Source organism: Topomyia yanbarensis, chromosome 1 (assembly GCF_030247195.1).
Source record: "Topomyia yanbarensis strain Yona2022 chromosome 1, ASM3024719v1, whole genome shotgun sequence".
NCBI classification, from domain to species: Eukaryota; Metazoa; Arthropoda; class Insecta; order Diptera; family Culicidae; genus Topomyia; species Topomyia yanbarensis.
Window position 1 is genome coordinate 36,625,038 of NC_080670.1, and position 19,599 is coordinate 36,644,636.

The 19,599-nt window shown below is 36.7% G+C and overlaps 1 protein-coding gene across 4 annotated transcripts in view; it reads left to right on the plus strand.

Annotated features, from left to right (window-relative positions):
* LOC131677380 (uncharacterized) overlaps positions 1-19,599 on the plus strand; it is a 57,532-nt gene that overhangs the window by 14,697 nt on the left and 23,236 nt on the right. Inside the window, exon 1 of one of the 4 annotated variants that reach the window (XM_058957167.1) lies at positions 16,704-17,284. The exons of 2 other annotated variants lie outside the window; for them this stretch is intronic. The gene's annotated coding sequence lies outside the window, so the exon portion shown is untranslated. Of the gene's footprint in view, positions 1-16,703; positions 17,285-19,599 lie in introns of those variants that run through there. One more of the 4 variants, XM_058957170.1, reaches the window with a different exon arrangement.

Genomic DNA, 19,599 nt, shown 5'->3' on the forward strand with positions numbered 1-19,599 from the left:
TTTTTCGATTTTGACGCATTTACTTCCCAGTGTGCGTTTAAAATGTCTAAAACTATTGATTTTCAACACCTCTTAACTCGCAATAACAAACAATGTTTATCTGTGAAAAGTTGATTTTTTTTCGATTTTGACGCATTTACTTCCCAGTGTGCGTTTAAAATGTCTAAAACGATTGATTTTCAACACCTCTAAACCGCAATAACAAACAATATTTATTTGTGAAATGTTGAAAGAAATACAATTATCTCATTTTCTATATTTCCAATTATCCGCCAAAGTACGGTATCCAATATTTTACCCATTTTCAATACCGGTTCATTGTCGACATGTCACATAACAAGCAAACCTGTTTTTCTCTTGTCGCGACCGTTCGCAAACGAACATACATGTCACAGTTCAGTAAATGTACAGCCGCTTGACAAACCAGTTTTGTTTTGAAACATGTACAAATTTTATGACATGTCACGGGGAAAATGTATCGTGTCATAGTACACGCGCTTGTGTCACATGTCGCAAGAATCCGCAACTTGTACATGTCACGAGCAAACATGCGACCAGTCACCAGATGACTGGTCATAACCATGACATTTTCAGCTATGGCTATGATCTAAAAATGACAAATCCTACAAAAAATGTTGTAGGAGTGATTTTCACGAAATTAGTAGAATTTTTTAATAAAAATATTGCAAAAATTCTTCATCGACTCCTACACTGAAAAAAAAAATTGATTTTAAAAATTTAAAGCCGATTTACTAAAAAACCCATATTTGATTTGGATGAAATTTTGCTCCAACATAGGTAGTTATGTTCCCCATATACCCTCCAAAATTGGGCACTTTTATGAAACAAGCGATTTGAAAAAAAAACTTTTCCTTGTCTAAACTGAACTTTTTTGCAGTGTATTTTTGTCGGAAACTAAACCAACGAAAGTCATAATCATCTCAGAATCCAATAAAACTCAGTTTGTGAGAAGATATTGTCTAACTTAGGAACTAAGTATACTTTTATTAATCAAGAATCCCATTGAAAAGAGTTTATGTCATTGAACAAATATTCCATTATTACTTCATTATTTTCTTATTTTGTTCTGAGGAAGGATCATGTGACAGACCCGTTATCGTACAAATGCTTGAGCCCTTCGCGACCATCCACAGCACCTACACGCGCGATCTCTCAAACATGATAACATCCCGGTGATCAGGTGATCGTCTCAAACGCGATCTCAAGGTTGAACCTAATAACTCCCGCGCTCGCACGATCATGAATCGGTCACTTCCGGAAGTTTCAATCTTTGGTATCAGCAGACTAGGTCCATGCATTCAATTAAACCAATTAAAAAAGAAAGATCTCATATCCACTGGACAACACGTTCCATTGGGATATGACCGGGAACTTCAGTTATATGGAAGATATTACTTTCTTCTAGTATCTAAACCGTACATAGAAAATTAAGTATCAGATTTACGGTTCGCGCGCGATCATCCAAGAACACACGCGAATATGCGAAAAGCACACGGTTATCAATCGAATTTATACACGCGATGATACATACACGCTAGCACATGAAACATACAAACGCACACGCGATTAAACACTTTAGCGTACAAATTCGCGATGATACACGCAGTCGTAAAATCTCTACGCCCGCTCATATCTGAACCGTACAATGAATATCACATTCAGAATCACGGCCCGCTGCAATTAGCCTTAAGCAGTGTTTTGGTGGGCAACGTTGCATGTCTCGTCTGCAATTGTAGTGTATTATTCTGACGGGGAACCCTTCCGAGAACCTAGTTCTACAACTACAGTAGGGCGACACTCGAAAAAAAAAGATTTTTAAACATTTCAGTTCCACAAAATTGTTACCATCATAGAAATAGACCATTTTTTGAACCGAATAATTTAATATATCGAACAGTTCTTGAGTTATTCTCATTTTTTGTTTTTAAAAAGTATTGCAAACATTATCAAGCCTATTGCATGCATCAGTGCTAAAGAACCTCTGACAGACAATTGTTTTAAGATGGTCATTGCATTACGCCTCGATAGTAATGCATCGAGGAGGCCGAGAGAGCCTATAGGCCTTTTTTATGTGTATGGCCGACTCGCGGGTCGATGTGAATTGATTTTTGCTGTGGGCCGTGTTTGCAAACATTGCTTCACAGCTTAATGGCGGGGTTGTTTGACACGGCTCGCAGTGCAGGTCATTGTGTGTCGATTTATCGGCCGACTTCTTCATCGTGCTAATTATTTAAAAAAAATATAAAAGTAGGAGCCTATTAGTGTTAATTATTTATTGTGTTCATTTGAAAGTTTATATTAAAGTTTGTTATGAATATATACCAAATTCGTTACTGATGCTTTTTGCATGTATCAGTGAACTAGCAGTTGGGAAATTGGATACAGAGATGATTATGACTTTCATTGGTTGAGTTTTCGATTCAAATACACTGAAAAAATTCAGTTTGGACAAGGAAAAGTTTTTTTTCAAATAACTTAAAAGCTCCTAACTTGAATTTTTGACGGTAGGTAGGGAACATAATTACCTATTTTGGAACAAAATTTCGTCCAAATTTTTTTAGTAAATCGACTTTACATTTTTAAAATCGACTTTTTTCAGTGTAGGAGTCGGTGCAGAATTTTTTCAATATATTTATTAAAATATTTGACTAATTATGTGAGAATCACTACTACAACATTTTTTGTAGGATTTGTCATTTTTAGGCTATAGCCACTTAAAAAAAAGTTTGACCCTTTGCAAAAGACAGTTTAGATCATTTTTGGAAAAACAAAGTATGCAAAGTGACTTTTTGTGACAAAGTCTGCATGTACAGAAAGTTTCATTTAAATCTGAGAGGGTGCTGTCCACATTTGTTCGAATTGGCGCGAAATTCGTCGTCTGTATTTTACCACCATTGTTATAAAAGAAATCTTAAGAGGTGATTTTGTAAAAAAATAAACTTTTTAGATGAGTGAAATATTTCATATTTCACATTTCACTTCATTTTACCTAATTCTACGAGCAATATAGATGAAAAAGGAAAAATTGCCAACGCAGAGATTTTAAATTTAATTTGTTTTAAGGTTTTATGGTTTAAGGGGTTACATACCTTTTTGTGAGAAAAATGACAAGAAAGTTTGAATGTATGTAAAGTCATGAAGCAATGATTTCGTTACATCAAACTTATAGTAATTTGGTAGTACATTTTTTTAGGGAAATAAACAACCATAAGTTTATAAAAATATATTGACAATTGGTGGAGTTATGCCTTTTTTTTTTCCGAAAACCCTTTTTTTATTTAAGAGGTTTGCGGTGATCAAGATTGCAGACAAATAGATCAACTAAAATCCCAAAACTCAAAAAATTCCATTGGCGTATGAGTATTCCTCTTACCTTAACGATTAATGGAATAAATAATAATTTTGTCCTGCATTCGAGAACGTTTTTACTAAAAAATTGCTGCTTTAAGTTCTAAAAAATGAATTAAAAAATTATTATCTGTATCGATTTTGTTGGCTATTTTCGGCAAATTTGAGACTAAGAGAAACGAAAGCAATGAAATTGAAAGACGGATAGGTATTCTAGAGCGAATCAGTTATAAACTTAGAACGGAAAACTAGAACTAGGCAGGCTCATATGGGCATGATCGAAAGGAAATGTGAAGAATTCTTTGCCTTATGCAGAGTAGGAGTTGGGCGTTGCACCCAAGTCTACCGCATGGTCTATGGTAGAACATAACTCATCATCATGTTTTACCGCCGACGCCGGCAAAAAATTCTTCACAAATCCTCGCCTAGAACGACCATGCGATCATTCTTCTCCCTTTCTGCTAGCATCAAGCCGTGACGTATGCATTCAATCGACACCAAGCTATCGGTGTCGCACCGATCCTATTGTGATTGAACTACTTATTGATTTTTTCGTTCCGCACACACGGATGGCTGATAGCAATTAATGACACAGCTGCTAGCAGAAATCGAATTTTTATCTACTTTTTTTTTACCAACTAGTTTATATGTTACTATGGTTTAATTGCCGCAAGGTTCTACTGTATCGATTTTGTTGGCTATTTTCGGCAAATTTGAGACTAAGAGAAACGAAAGAATACCTATCCGTCTTTCAATTTCATTGCTTTCGTTTCTCTTAGTCTCAAATTTGCCGAAAATAGCCAACAAAATCGATACAGTAAAACCTTGCGGCAATTAAAACATAGTAACAAAATTATTATCTACAAAACAATTTTTTTTGCATAAAAAGGAATCGTACGAGGTACGAGAAAAATTAAATACGATCAATTGAAAAAAATGAAGAAAATCGGTTGAGTAGTTTTTCAGCAATCGTGATCACCGGAAAAACCATTTTTAGAAAAACGACATTTCGAGATAATCGAGTTTAAAATTTTAAATTATCACTGCTCTTCAAAGACGAAACGCGCTTGGAAGCGCTGGAACTTTCGATCGATTTCTCGGAGATCTATAATAATCTGAAAAACCATTCTCAAGGAGTTGTACTTTCAGATAAAGTTATAAAACAGATTTCGATTTTTCGATAAATCGAAAGGTATGTCGCGCACTATCGATGTCACTCAGTGAAGCATCATCACCAGCTACCCTGATTGTTTCATCACAGTTCAATCCGAACGGCACAGTTGAGCGATGATCGATTGATTGTACAACGCTAATGTGGATCGATTTGGCGAAGCCCCATAACGAAACCCAGCGAATAACTGTTACGCCAAAACACTGACCGATTGCGTACATACACTTCCCAAAAACGATTATCTCCGCCGAATTTAGTGGAAACTCTAATGATGGGTTAATTAACGGGACTGCTTATGCAGCGAAAATGTGGTACACAAATCTGCGATGCAATGAAATCATTGTTGTTATTAGATCAGGATGCGATTCAATCCAAAACGGTTTCGATTAAAGCTATATGTCCGTTTTACCGATAACGGAAAAACATTTGAAAAGCACTCTGTTAAACTCGTGGAAAACATTTCTTAGAAAGTTAATTTACTACCGGAGGCTCCCAAGAAGAGCCGCAATTTATTCCATCTACCGAAGCAGGAAACTTTGATCGGATCTTCTGCCGCCTCGCGTGATACTTTCCGTCCCCCTCGGCACACTATGACATGTAGCTTTTGCCTTGGCAAACATGTCCACCACCATCAGTCAGTCCGTCAACAAAAACCAAATCAAAGGCGTACGTGACTACCGACCGATGCACGGACTCTCGAAAAGAAAAATTGCCCCGACTCGATGGCAGGTACGGCGCTCCGGCGCGGTGTGTGCACGATCTGGTTTCGCGGGATTCGATAGGTACCTAGGTGGTATGTATGAAGAAAAAAAAACAACCAGGTGGGGTGCGGAAAATTTATGCACAAGCACGAGAGGCAATGGTTTACTTTCATTACTCGTCAATTGTTGATGCTCTTGATTTTTTTTTGCTCTCTTCGTTCGTTCCGGTGCACCGCGCCCAGCTGATTTGAGGTGGGTGCTTGAGTCGGTTTTGATAGGTGGAATATGGAACACTAGATTAGGATTGGCGGTGCGGTGCCGGTGAAAGAAAATTTATAGCATTTTCGATTTTACCTGTTGCTACTCCTAATCTAGTCGATTGCTTCTATTGCTTTAAGCTATATCCATTCAGCATCCAGTGCACTCCGACAAACAACTATACTTGCAGACATACGTTGTAGAAAAGATAACATATAGTGATTGCAATAACGATGGTATACATACCGGAAAAATTCAACTAGGCTAGGAAAAAAGGATATTGAATTGCAAAATTCATTTAAAAAAAAAATCGATTTTAAGAAAGTGAAACTGGACTTCGTTGTGTTTCTGGCATGTGAAACTTTTTAAGTACAGTAGGGTACTTTTGTCACTTCACAGAATAAAAAGAAAATGATTCAAAAATATATCATCCAATTTCGGACAATAAATAAACGACTTACACGACTCGATGCGTTAGCATAACTGAGCCGTTAGTTAGTTACAAGTTAGTTTTCGAAATGTCTGTCCATCGGGTCTTGTGGACGCAGCTTTCTGATGCATGTTGAGATCCTTTTCCTTGGCGGTGAAATATTAGCTATCTTGGCTGTCGTAACTTGAGAGTAAATCGGTCCGCAGTCTCTCGCGTTTTCGTCCACGTCCATCACGTCATCAATACCGCGTCACGATTGGATGTTCTTATTTGTTTCTTGTGCTTACGGGTGTAGATCGGTCTCCATCGGCATCAGATTCTTTTTGGTGGTGTTATTTGTTGGTTAGGAAGCATTTCGTGTAATCGTTGTAGCTTCGCCGTTCGTTTAAATGTACTGGCAGTTGGTTTAGTCGTACTGAGCCCGATCGTTGTTGAGTTATTGTTTGTTGAAGCACAGTCCGCAGTCGTTGGTTTAACAACCGGTTGTGATTTAGCATACGACGACTTTGTACCGGTCTTTGTCGTAACAGCTGAAACTTTCTTAGTAATTTCCTCGCAAGATTTTCCCTGGTGGCACGAATCTGGGAACATTTTTTTTACGTGCGGTCTCTTCAACATTAATACAACAGAAGAAAAACGAGTAATCAGGCACTGAGTGAACTGATATCATATTCAGGACCGTACCATTCCCATGCGAAAATTATTGCGAACTTTACCGCTCGTCTCCTCGGTGTCGGGAGGAGTTCCACAATATCACAAAGTTGCCGGTTCTGCACAATGTTGAATCTCTGGTTATAATGTTGAGCAATTTAAGATTTTTGATTAAGCCGCGGAAACTCCTCTTTTGAACTAAAATTTCTAACACCAGTAGCTGCTTGTTTCGGGTTTATGTCACCGCTTCCTCGAGCTATAATACTCGTCGACCTCTCAAGAGAAATTTTTTAGTTTTTACAAGGAATCTCATCTGACCCGTAGTCTTCCTGGGCTAAGAGAGCAGAATGATTTGGGTGCGCCACGCTAGACATAAATACGTTAGGCCTAATAGACTTTAGGCATAATTCACAAAAATATAAAATTCACTCATTCATTCTTTATTTCATGAGCTGATCTTCAAGACATATATTTTCTTCTTGGACAATTGAACCATGAATGTATGTGAGAACTAATCTAAGTTTATGTGTGTAATTCATACTTTATTACAAATGAGAGATTTTTTATTGTTTTGTTTCATTTAATTGTTTGGAGCAGGGAAAAGCCCCCTGAAGCTAGCAGGGAAAAACCTTCTCTTTAGCAGGCATAAAACCACCTCATCTTTTTATCAACAGATTGAACTAGAGTTTTGAAACTATATTAGTTATGTGCAATATATCGTTGAAGGTCGAAAAATTAACGCAAGCTAGGTTTCCATATGCCAAGCACAGAGAACAGTCATCCATGATCGAACAAAAATATTTAAAAAACGTGTGTAAACATTTTAATTAATATACGATAAGCACTAGCGCCGAACCAACTTATCCCAATTATCCGTCAAATCCATTCCGGAACCGGTTCGAAATCTTGAATGGATTCAGAATGGAATCTTGCTCAAAGAAAACAACCGATTCCTACTCTATCGGTTCATGCATTTGAGCTGGAATTCATACTGGAAATCCGAACCGGTTCTGGACAAGTGTGACTGGGTAGAGGAATAACCGCTGTCAATTCTGTTGAACTCAGCCACTAAAAACATGACGACAGTAGCGCACCTGGTTATCCCAACTACCTTCGAAACTGCTAGAGATTTTTATACAAGTTGAATGCTGAAGATGAACGTCTGTTCTCTGTGCCAAGCATTCAGTCTAATTCAGACGTAATTACCCACCGAATGTCACCCGATACTAGTTTGATGGAACATGGAATTTTGTTTCGTTCTGTGCGATTTCCATTCAAAATCTACGCTCATTGGGACAAGGGATGCTTGAAACAGCCAAACGCGTGCTTAAATAGATCCACGCAGGACGAATTTGAATCGGTAATCACACCGTCGATCTTAACGTTGTGGGCAGGCATGTAGAGGCGGTAGTCCACCATTAAATACTTCCTTACTACTTTAGACATAATATCACAATTCTGAGCTTTTCTCGGTGATCTTTGGAGATATATGTTACGGTTGTACATTTATGCTTCAGATTTTTTGAAATCTGCAGAATTTTTAGGATTATCAATTAGATCAAGTTCGGGCCGACTGAGGTCAATGGGTATGATTTTTTACAGAAGATTGGAGTCCTCGATGACGAAGCTTCTACACTTATTTTACCATCAGCTTTAGGGTTCATTTCAGGAGAGTTCATTAATGCACATGTCTAGGGCACGGAAATTAAAAATAGGGAGAAATAGAAATTATGGGAGATTTATGGAATCGAAAGTCGAGGCAAGGGATACCGATTTTCTTAGAAAATGGCAAAAAGAATGGATAAAATACAGAAACAGATGAAAAATGCACCTTTGTTTCACTCGTCCAAACCGACCTAAAAATACGTCTCCCAGAACAATACTCTGTCGCCTTTATATACCTGGCGTCAACTGATTTCACAAAGTCTACCAAAAAAATGCACAAATTTAATATTTTACAAAAATTTAATGCTCTGTCGATGCTCCATGTCGATGGCTATGTCAAAAATAGGCTGAGAAATGTTGATTTTCTACATGTTTGCAAAAGATTTTCCGAATTTTTTTTTTTAAATGTTTAAAAACTTTTCTCCACTAAGGAGAAAGTTGTTTTATACCACATTTGTGCGTTAAGGTCACAAAATCAATAACTAATCTAATTATGGAATTTGCGTTTCGACTTCGTCTCATCAGAATCCGACACTAACCTAGTGACAGGTCTAAACTAGTGCCGGGTTGATGTTATCTCCAAAAACGAAAGCACGATTTGTGTTTCTGACCAAAGTCCTAGTCCTGCGTGATGTCCCGCAAGAAAAGAAGTTTATTTTATGATGATGAGAAGTAGTGGAATCGAAGTATTTGGTTTAACTTAGCAGGCCAATGCAAGGTGCACTATGCTATATTTCTCCTTAGTGGATAATCCGGTCAATCCGGCGCTACCTTATACCTGTGACTAAGTTAGTGTCGGGTTCTGATGCGAACACTTCGAAACGGTAATTCCATATCTAATTTAACGAAAAGCAACCAAAACAAAACAGAAAAAAATATGCAAGAAAAATAATAGAAAAGGTAAACAAGCATAATAACAAAAAAAAAACGGAAAATGAGAAAGAGAATAAATCGCAACATAAATAGATGAAAAATAAAGAGAATAATAGAGAGCTGAGGTACTAAAAATGGTATGACCAGAGCATAAAATGAAATTATTAAGTGTGAAAAACAGACGAAAGAAGTTAAAGAAAAACCAAATAAATAAATAAAACAACAGGACGAAAAAGTAATAAATAAAATGAAATAGAAAACGACTAGACGAAAGCAGCAGAAAATGGCAAAGAAGCCAGAAACTGACAAAAACAAATGATGCGATTATGAAAGTGCTTTGGTTTCAAGATTCAACATTAATTGTCAAGAAGGTGATGAAAATAAAGTAAAGAAAAAGTAAGCAAATGTAAAATAACGTTAACGAAAACATAATCAATAAATAAAGAATAAAGAAAGAGGCAGGATAAAAAACAAAAACGAAAGAAAAAATAAGAATTATACAAAAATGAATAAAATAAATATATAATAGAATAAAAGAAAAGAATCAATTTTTTGTTATTTAGGTTTTTTACCTGCGCGGAAGTAATAGCACAGACAAACAGACATAATACTATGAAGAAACTCCATTAAAAATATCGATCCGGCAATTTTCACAGAATACTAGCTCCACCAAACACTTATTTGCTGGTTGGTTACCTCTCAGGCTTGGGAACAATTTTTCACTAGTGTTCTATCCCCCTTATGTTTGTTCATATGTCGGTGGCGCTATAATTTCAAATGCGGCACCAGTCCCAACTACAAATATATTTAAAACGACCGTTAAAGCGGGCAAAGTATTGTTTTCGATAACACTGTCTGTTAGTCTGTGGTTATAGCGAACGCTAACTTATTTTCGAAGAAAAAGAATACCTAGTTCTTGAAAGCAAAATTGAAATAACAAAAGGAAAAACAAAAATAGATGAAAAACGCGCAGAAAGTCAACCGAAACACAAGTCAAAAACAGAAAAACGTAAAACAGTCAGCATAAAAGTGAAAGAAAACAAAATAAACGAAAAAACTAAATCTTAAACTAACAGTGTAGAGTGCGGTCCAGCAGGTTAGCATTTTGGTGAACTCGTGCTATGGTATTTTTGCACTGATTTTGACAAACAAACACTCGTTGGAAAGGTTGTACATCTGGTAACGTTTTGACAACAATGATTTTTTAAAGTTCAATTTAAATAAAACAATGTACACACCTAGAAAATCAATAGTTCAACTTTTATTTGATTTTATTCTGCAGATCATTTAAAAATTTATAACTCAAATAATAAATGCAATTCATTGACGTCATTCAGGTATGAAAATGAGGAAGTGGCAAATGGTGTGAAAAATCATGAAACCGCGGAAGGAAATGTTGAAAAAACATGTTTTTTCAGCCGCTGCATCTGGTTCTATACTTGCAAATGACTTCTTCGGTGTCCTCGTCATCGCCAGAGTGTGGAATTGAAGTTGTGCATTCCGCCTCCTGTGGTTGCTTAGCTGTGCGACGTTCACGTTTTGCGCTTCGGAGCATTTTTCTTGGATTCTTTTTCCTTCCTTTTTTCGATAAAGTTTTTTCGATTATCTACTTCAACAGCATCTTAAATTATTATATTATTAACTCACGCAAAATGTCTGACGCGTTTTCATTGCTGACAACAGGCACGTAGCCAGAGGGGGGGCTAGGGGGCTAAAGCCCCCCCCGAAACTTTTCAAAAATAAATTTAAGAAGCAACATGTTTTTCGGTAACTCGTAAAAAAATTGTATCTTGTTTGGTTTCAACAAATTAATGGGAGAATGGTGAGGAAGATTGCTATTTCGAGCCACCGAAGACATCGGTCACGATATCTACTCAGTATGCCGAGTCTGATAACACACTTCCTTTCATATTGTGTGACTCGTCGGAAGAACAAAAGAAACTGTTACTTTAATTCTTGCTGGGGTGATCCGTCGGATGATTGAATCGTAGAAGCAAGAAGTGGTGCTCCAGCCAAACGTGGAGGCTATTGACTTCTGGAATTTTTACATAACCGAATTTCATGATGGGAAATATTTGCTGAAGGTGAAAATAGAGGTTATGCTTACGAACATCGCCTTTAACGAGTTCTACCTTGTCAGGCATTCAGTACTTATGTTACTCAACAAATTAGCCTAGGCGAAACCAGTCATTTTGCAACTTGTAACACGTGGTTGATTCTCATATATATGGATGATGAGAAAATCAATGTTCGGCTACAAGATCTGATACCTCTTACTTGAACCGCGGGCGAACGACCAGGAGGTTAAAGCCCCAATAAACAAACTTAACTTCTTTGAACCGTGGCCATTAAAAGATTCCTGTCACATTTGGAAAAAATGTAATTTATTATAAAGGACACATCTAGGAATTAGACGGGTAGGGTCAGCTAGGATTTCGTCCTAGCTGACCCTGCACGCACAAAACGCAATGCGATAATATCATCATACACGTTACATCTTTGCACATCCATAGTCTCCAATACGATTACCTGAAAAACAAACAATTGCCAAATTTGTGGCTGCTGGTCATATAATATTGACGGCAAAAACTGCGTCTAGTATCTCAAAATTAACAGTCAGCATCATCATTGAGGAAGTCGACACTGGTGGCCCGTAAGGGGACAAAACAAAAATGAAATCAGATATTCGCGAACTGCCATGTCCATGGCAGTGACCACGATAATAATACGGAAGTGTACAAGATAGATATGAACGACCACCAAGACGCGGTTGGTTATGAAAAATATTTCTCAATCAGTAAACAGGTCAATCGCACGAGATCTGTTGGACAACCATTAGCGTTTTATCATTTTCATTGTTTACATCGTGGAAATATATTAAAGACTCAAGGCTTCATTTAGCTAATGCATTGAACCGACTCAAGTAAACGAATTGTATAATAAAAAATTAGAAGTTTCATAGAAAACTGAGTACAAAAACTGTCCCAAAATTAACATTTATCGCTAGTAATGGTATCTAACAAAACTCATTTTATGCTAGATATTGGCCTGAATAAAGAAAGTTAGTTAAATCATACGCAAATTGAATTTCTGTAATAGATTAGAGCAATGTGCGCTTAAATATTAAAAATATTAAATAAAAAAGTTGCGTTTTCAAATAAGCTTACCAAAAAAAATCACAATTTTTTTGTTATATAACTTATGAAATTTGCAATTACTTGAAACAAATTGAATTTTTTTAAGGCTGGACCAAATTTTTTATTTATTATTTTCTTTAAGTATTAAAATCGTGTTAAAAAGATTGTGTAAAAATTTGGCAGTGGAATTCTTTGCGAGATATTACAATTATAAACATAAAACATGGCAATTTTACACTAAACGCCCAGCGAAAGGCCTGTTATAACTGAAATGTCTCGTAACACTTCGAGTTCCATTCTGAATTTTTCACATAATCTTCTTAATATAGTTATGTAATCAAAATAATTTTGATTTCGGGGGACTTTAGAAAATATTTGCTTTTAACATGAGAATACCCCCAAAAAAGTCTTAAATTTGCAGAATGCGAGTCATTCCACGATTTACAACTATAATTTTAGTTCCCTTCAATTTTTTTGCACTCTTTAGCTGTAAATTATAGACACGATTTTTTTACTTTGGCTGAATTTGACTTTTTTTTTTTCAAGTTATGAGTTTTTGAACTTTATAAAGTACTAGCTAATACCCATCGCACGTTGATGCGACTTTCAACGAAATAAAAGGAAACCATAATTTGTTCCGAAGCGCCTTCTTGTAGGCAGATAATCCCCACCAATATGCATAAATTTTTACGGCAATTGGTTAAGCCGTTTGGGAGTCCATAAATCACATACATACAAATATCGACTTTTAATAATATAGTGATTTTTTAAAGTTTTATAAATTTAATAGAATTGGACATTTTTCATTCCCTCATAACTGAGAAACTATTAGATTTCTGGAAAAAAGCATTAAATAATAAAAGCTGCGTTTTCGGAAGATCTCGGCGGATTTTTTTTTGTAATATTTGTTTTTGTTAAATAATTTATGTATTATGCAAATATTAGTAACAAATTTTTTTTCAGGGTGGAGCCAAACAAATCTTTTTAGCTTTTTCAAATAATTTATAATTATATCGAGAAGATTGTGTACAAATTTCAGAAAGAAATTCGAAGTATTTTACGAGATATTTCAATTACAATAGGCCTATCACTAGGCGTTTGGTGTAAAATTGCCTTGTTTTAAGTTTATAATTGTAATATCTCGCAAAGTATTTTGATATCCACTCCCAAATTTTTGCACAATTATTTTAACATGATTTTTAATATTTAAAGAAAATAATAAGTAAAAAATTGGTCCAACTTTAAAAAATTCAATTTGTTTCAAACAATTGCAAATTTCATAAGTTATATAACAAAAAGAAATTGCTATTTTTTTCAGTAAGCTCATTGAGTACACAACTTTTTTATTTAATATTTTTTTCCATATAAGTTATAAGTGATTGAAAAATGTTCAATGTTATAAACTTCAAAAGTTCAAAAACTAATAACTTGAAAAAAATCATATTCAGCCAAAATAAAAAATACGTGTCAATTACTTTAACTAATGAATGCAAGAAAAAAAATTGGAAGGAATTCAAATTTTGAGTGTAAATCAGACGTGGAATGACCCATATATTTTGATCCTATTGATCACCAAAGATCCTCCTTCCTAACTGGGGTATGCCAAAAAATTATGTTAGCATGATGCATTAGAACTGGTAATAGTTACAGGACGCCAGATCAAGAAAATAGAAGTTGAACCATCTACAATTCGTTTGCTAAATCAGAAGATTTTGTGCAAATTTCGACATTCTCTTCGATCGAACATTTTATGGATATTTTTCTACTCATTTCGATTTAGCGTCATCTACACCTTTTAAACGTGTAGCTTAGAACACCTTGCGTTTTCCAGCACCGTCAAGGATTGTCATATTCGGTTAGCGCATAAATACTGAGAACTCTAGAATATCCATTGTTGCAACAAGAGTAAATTGTAACTTGTAAATAAAAATAAATAATAAAAAATCAAATTAAACATCAATAATTCGTTGATGTACTATAGCCTTTCTTGTGACAAAGAACATGGATTGTCTTAGATTTGGCTTTGTTTTCATTAAGAACTTTTCAAAATTTCGTTTAGTTTCTAGTGACAATATGAAGTAATTAGAACTAAAAGCTTTATGCAGGGGCGGGTAAAGCGTAGTTGGTAAATTGATTACCTTTTACGCAGCTCATCACGGTTCGTTCATCAATCCCGCACATGTAGGGTTAGAAATTTTTCTAAAGAAATTTTCTAACCCAAAAAGAGGCGAATAACCATAAGGTTAAAACCTGTATAATCGAAATAAAAAAGCTTTATACAATAATTTTTAAGCCCCTCCCGAAATAAACTCCTGGCTACGGGCCTGGCTGACAAGCACTTCCCTTTCACACGAGCACGTAGTGTTTGGAACGACTGATCGAATACTGGCGCCATCTTGAACAGATGCGATTGCGTTCTTCATGTCCTCTACACTTCGTATTGGCGCTTTTCGCACGAAATTACGCACAATTTTACTGTCAAAATAATAATATAATTTATTTTATAGTAATGACCTATTGTGTCCCCAAACGACTGACCTATCGTGCCCCAAGCGTATGTTTCATGTTGATATTCGTATTTTTTAAGAACAAAAATATTGAAAAACCAACACAATACTCGCAATATTTTTACGTAAGAAAAAACTCATTGACATTTTTTACATTGATTAAATGAACTGTGCTGAGGACGAAAGACAATACGTTTTCGCAGAACAACACACGAAAACATAAACGACGCCATAATTAATACAGCTGATCCACGGTAACAGCCAAAATGGCAGTCGTGAAAGATGTTCTCTCTACCGTGTATCTAATTCACGCAACATGAGCGACATCTGCAATAAGATAGCAAAGATGCCCTATTCCTACTGTACCCCGATACCTATTTGACTCTATTCTACTCTACCGAAGGCAAAACAAATGCCGATCAACATTGATACTCACACTCGAGGTGCATTTATCTTGATTAAACTTTGAGAAAATTTTATTTGAAAGTTTACTTCACCCTGGACAGAAAAATGAATAAAAATTATGTCGTCCAGGAAGGGCATAAAAACTAACTTCAATGAGTTTCAAGTTTCATCAGTATCGGGTGTTAACTTTGTGCGAGATAGAAGTTAATCTAAAGTTTGAAGCCACTCTTTTGTTCACAACAAAAGATTGGCTACAAAAAAGATCAGTTTACTATCGATGTGCCCCAATTAAACAAGTTCTATTTAGAGAGGTTGAATTGTTTTCGGCTAACAAATAGATCGTTGGTACTACGCTATATTTCTTCCTAAGAAAATCATTGGATTAAACTTATTTTGAGCTTAAAGAGCATGTTAAAATGACGAGATATTTGTGTTGGGACTTTATTACATCAGTATTTGACACTAACTTTCTAATTTCAGACTACCAGACGCTAGGTTAGAGTCAGTTATTGATGAGACAAAGGCGAAATATAAATAACTCGACTAAATTACTAACTTGTGTCAAATGTTGCCAGTACAAGACTTATTCTATGCAGTCATAATCAAAAGACCCACCTAATATTTGACGGGTCTGATTTCGATTCGATATTTCGATTTCGGTTCCGATTTGTCAGCTCGAATACAAATTAGAAAGAAATGTGCTTCATACATCGGTATACGAAGAGAACTTCTTTGAACCAGAACCAAAACACAAATTGCCCCAGCCTACTTGTACACGCGAAAAAGACACGCTTGTAATCATCCTATTTTCCAACCGGCATAAAACAGCACATAAGTAGGGGAAGGCGGGGCAAAATACACCCTTAAGGGGCTCAGAAGCAACTCATTAAAAATTTTTTTTTCGAAATTATTAAAAAATTGTTTTAAAATAAAATTGGGGAGGAAATAGCAACACAAATTGCGGCAGTTAGTGCATTATTGTTGTTTTGGAAAGTGTGCAATTGCGTTTCGACTTCGTATGATCAGTATCTGACAGAATCGACGTGCTCACAGATAGATGCTAAATCCAATAAACGAAATACGAAATGTGTTCAGAAGAAGCAAACTTCAGTCATTTGTGAAGTCTAGCAGGCACAGAAGATCTGAGTGCAATTGAGATCACAATGAATTCGAGATATAGTAATACAATTCACTTTACAATAATATTCCACAAGGAGAAAATTAAATTTAAACCATTTTGTGCATGAAGGTTACAAAACCAATTATATTTGATTTTTGTATTTCTCGGGCTGCATTGTATATATGATTATCATGCTTTCTAGGGTAGGTTTACTACCAACTTCGATCTGAAATGATTTTACCCAGATTTTCCTGCTATCTTCAAGAAAAGCGCACAAATTTCAGCGGTCCGTTTTACCTCGTCTACCCCTTGCATACGTAGGCCAGAGCGAGGAGAGCCAAATATCCAGCCACGGCACGCTGCTCGACACGATCCCCCCCTCCATCAGCAGCGCCACAGTCAGCAGCACCAGCAGCAGCGTGCAGGCAAAGCATCTCAAACGTGCGCGTGGCTCACATTTCGGTGGTTTTAGCGCTCTGCATATGGCTTGCCGTTTCGGGTGAATCGTAAAGAAGCCGATAGCAAACAATTGATCTACACACACGGGAGAGAGAATATACCTACGAAGAAGAAAAGAAAAAAAAAACGAAAAACGTACGCATTCGCAGCAGCTGAGCCGGGATATCCAATACGATGACGTGAGTTTCCTTCGGCCAAATCGCGACCGTAGGTACATTGATTGTTTTGCGGGGCTCGCTCGGTCATACGTGATTGAAGCAAGTTTTTGGCCGGACAGTAATAACCGCACCGAAACAGGAAGGAAAGTTTGTTGCGGGGCGGAATCGTATACCAGTCGGTTTAATGGTGGTACCAGTGAAACAGTGATACGTGGAATTATCGTGGTGACAGTTTTGAGACAAAGCAAACAAAAACACACACAAGAGCCTATGTTCCGAGCTTTCACGTGTTGCGTGGTTCCGAGAATGCAATTTCGTCTGATGGCTGACACCGGTCGGCAGTAGCTATTACATTACACGAGCTGTCCGTCCATGAGCTTGTAAGTGAAGTAGTTTTCATGCTTTGGTTTGGTTTGAAATGTGTGAGAGAGAGAAAGATGGTTATTGCTAGTACAGCCGGGACGCGGTGCAAGTTAATTAGACCTTATCAAAATGAATCCGTACACGGGATGCAAAGCGCGGTTTTTTGCCAGTGATTTGTGTGAAAACAAGTTGATGATTGGCAGTGGGGGAGTTTTCGCTTTGAAAATAAGCGACAGATAGCCGAGGCTTCACGGATGAAAGGTGCCTAATTAGGCAGGAGTGCTATTCAGCTAAATCGAAATAGTGTATAGCCTATAATGAATAAAGTACGATTTAAGCGATACGTAAGGCTACCGTCACCGCTACAGTACGTCAACGGGCGTCAAAATTAGTTACATATAGTTAAATGGAGGCAATCAAACCAAACATCAACGGTATCAACTTATCCTGACGAAACGGTGACGTGACGTTGACGTTTTACTCAATTGAGCTGATGTATCGTCCGAACCGGGTTTAAAACCGCCGATAGTAGACACATAAGCGCCTCGATTTCTACACGTTAACCCTACAAGATACGCGATGCTCGTGTTTTAAGCCAGTCGAGCTCCAACCGGGATCGATTCATCGTTACACTGTCATGTACGCTAATATGCATTCGCTAAAACTGATGAAACAAGTGAAAAATTCGTTACGGCGTTTTAGTACCTAATCTAGGCTCCCAGTTCAATACGTCCACATACGAGCTCTCTGAATGATCGGTATGAGCTTAGTTGGAGTCTGTAGGAATGGACAGACATAATACAACACTGTAAACTGCTTCGCATGTCACATAACGAAGTTTACAGTGTACAGTGGGGAAAAGCATCAAAGAAGGCTGGGAACAATTTACTAATAAGTATATTATGTGAAAAAGTCCCAAAAAACTGATTGTAGGTACTTATAACGTCCGCACGTTACGTTATAATTTTTGTTTTGCACCCTTTTTATGTTAAAGCCTGGCTATATAACATACGAAAGATGCATGCGGCTGATCATAGTTCGTATTCCTTATGTAGAAAAGTCCAGGAATTCTATTGAACTTTGTGGTAAACGAACGAAATGTTTCAACCAATTTTAACCCAATTTTTTACGATTAAAGCGGGCTGTACATCTTAGAAAGAGGCTGAATATGGTTGTTCTAAAGTAGATTTTCTTATATTAAAAGGTACCAAGGGACGATTGCAGATAGTTAGAATTAGAAAAACTCTAGTAAGAGAACTGCGGAGAGAAAAACAACATTTTTGGCAACGTATGCCCCGGCATTGTATGGCAACACGTCCAATGTTATAAGGATAGGCAATGTTCGATTGGATTCATTTTTGACAGCCAAACGCGAATCCAATCGATCCAAAATGGAGTCTCAGCAGTTCTCTTTCTAGAGTTTTTCTAGTTAGAATGACCGCACAACACCTGTGAACCCATGCCCCTATTCATTCCGTAATGAGAAATTCCAGTAAAACTTCATTCCATTACTTAGAGAAGACTGACTGGCCGTTATGGATTTGTATTTCTTACCTAAAGAAGGCCAAATTTTCACCTTTTTTCTACATTTTTTCCACAAATTCTATCCGATTCCTTGGAGAAAGTGAGGTTATGGGAAGAAATGGCACATTTAGACAGCGCACAGTGGGAAAAAAGTATCAAAAACGCGACTTTAGTCAATAGCGCGATCGAACAGTAAGTGCGGTTATCGAAAATGTGCACTTTTAATGTAAAAATGTCTGGAGAATCAAGTGCATGTATTTGAAATGACCGCAAAGTAGGCTTTTATGCTTGTCTTGCTCTGATTACCCTATATAGTTTTTTTTATTACTGGCTATATAGCTTGGAAGCAAACTGAATCCGGGCTACCATAATTAGTGCTTCTTATATAAAACAGTCCAAGGATTCTATAGAAGAGAGTTGGGGGTGGCCGTAGCGTAGTTGGTAAATCGATTGACCCCGCACATAGGGTTAGAAAATTTCCATAAGAGATCTTACTAACCCAAAGAGGCGAATGACCTTAAGGTTAAAACCTCTATAATCGAAATAAAAAAATGTATATAGAATATAGTAGAATTTTCTGCATAAAACATTTTAATCCGCTTTACCATAACTCTCCCCAAATGTTGGGTTTTTAGTTTAACTTTACTCAACACATCGGAAGCCGGCACAATGCCGCTGATCAAAAGTAGTGTTTCTTATGTAAAAAAGTCCAAAGAAACGAGTGAAGATATATAGGGTGACAGCATGGAACGTGTAAACCCGTTTTACCCCACTATTTCTCAAACTCAAGAGGCAAGTTGAACATGAC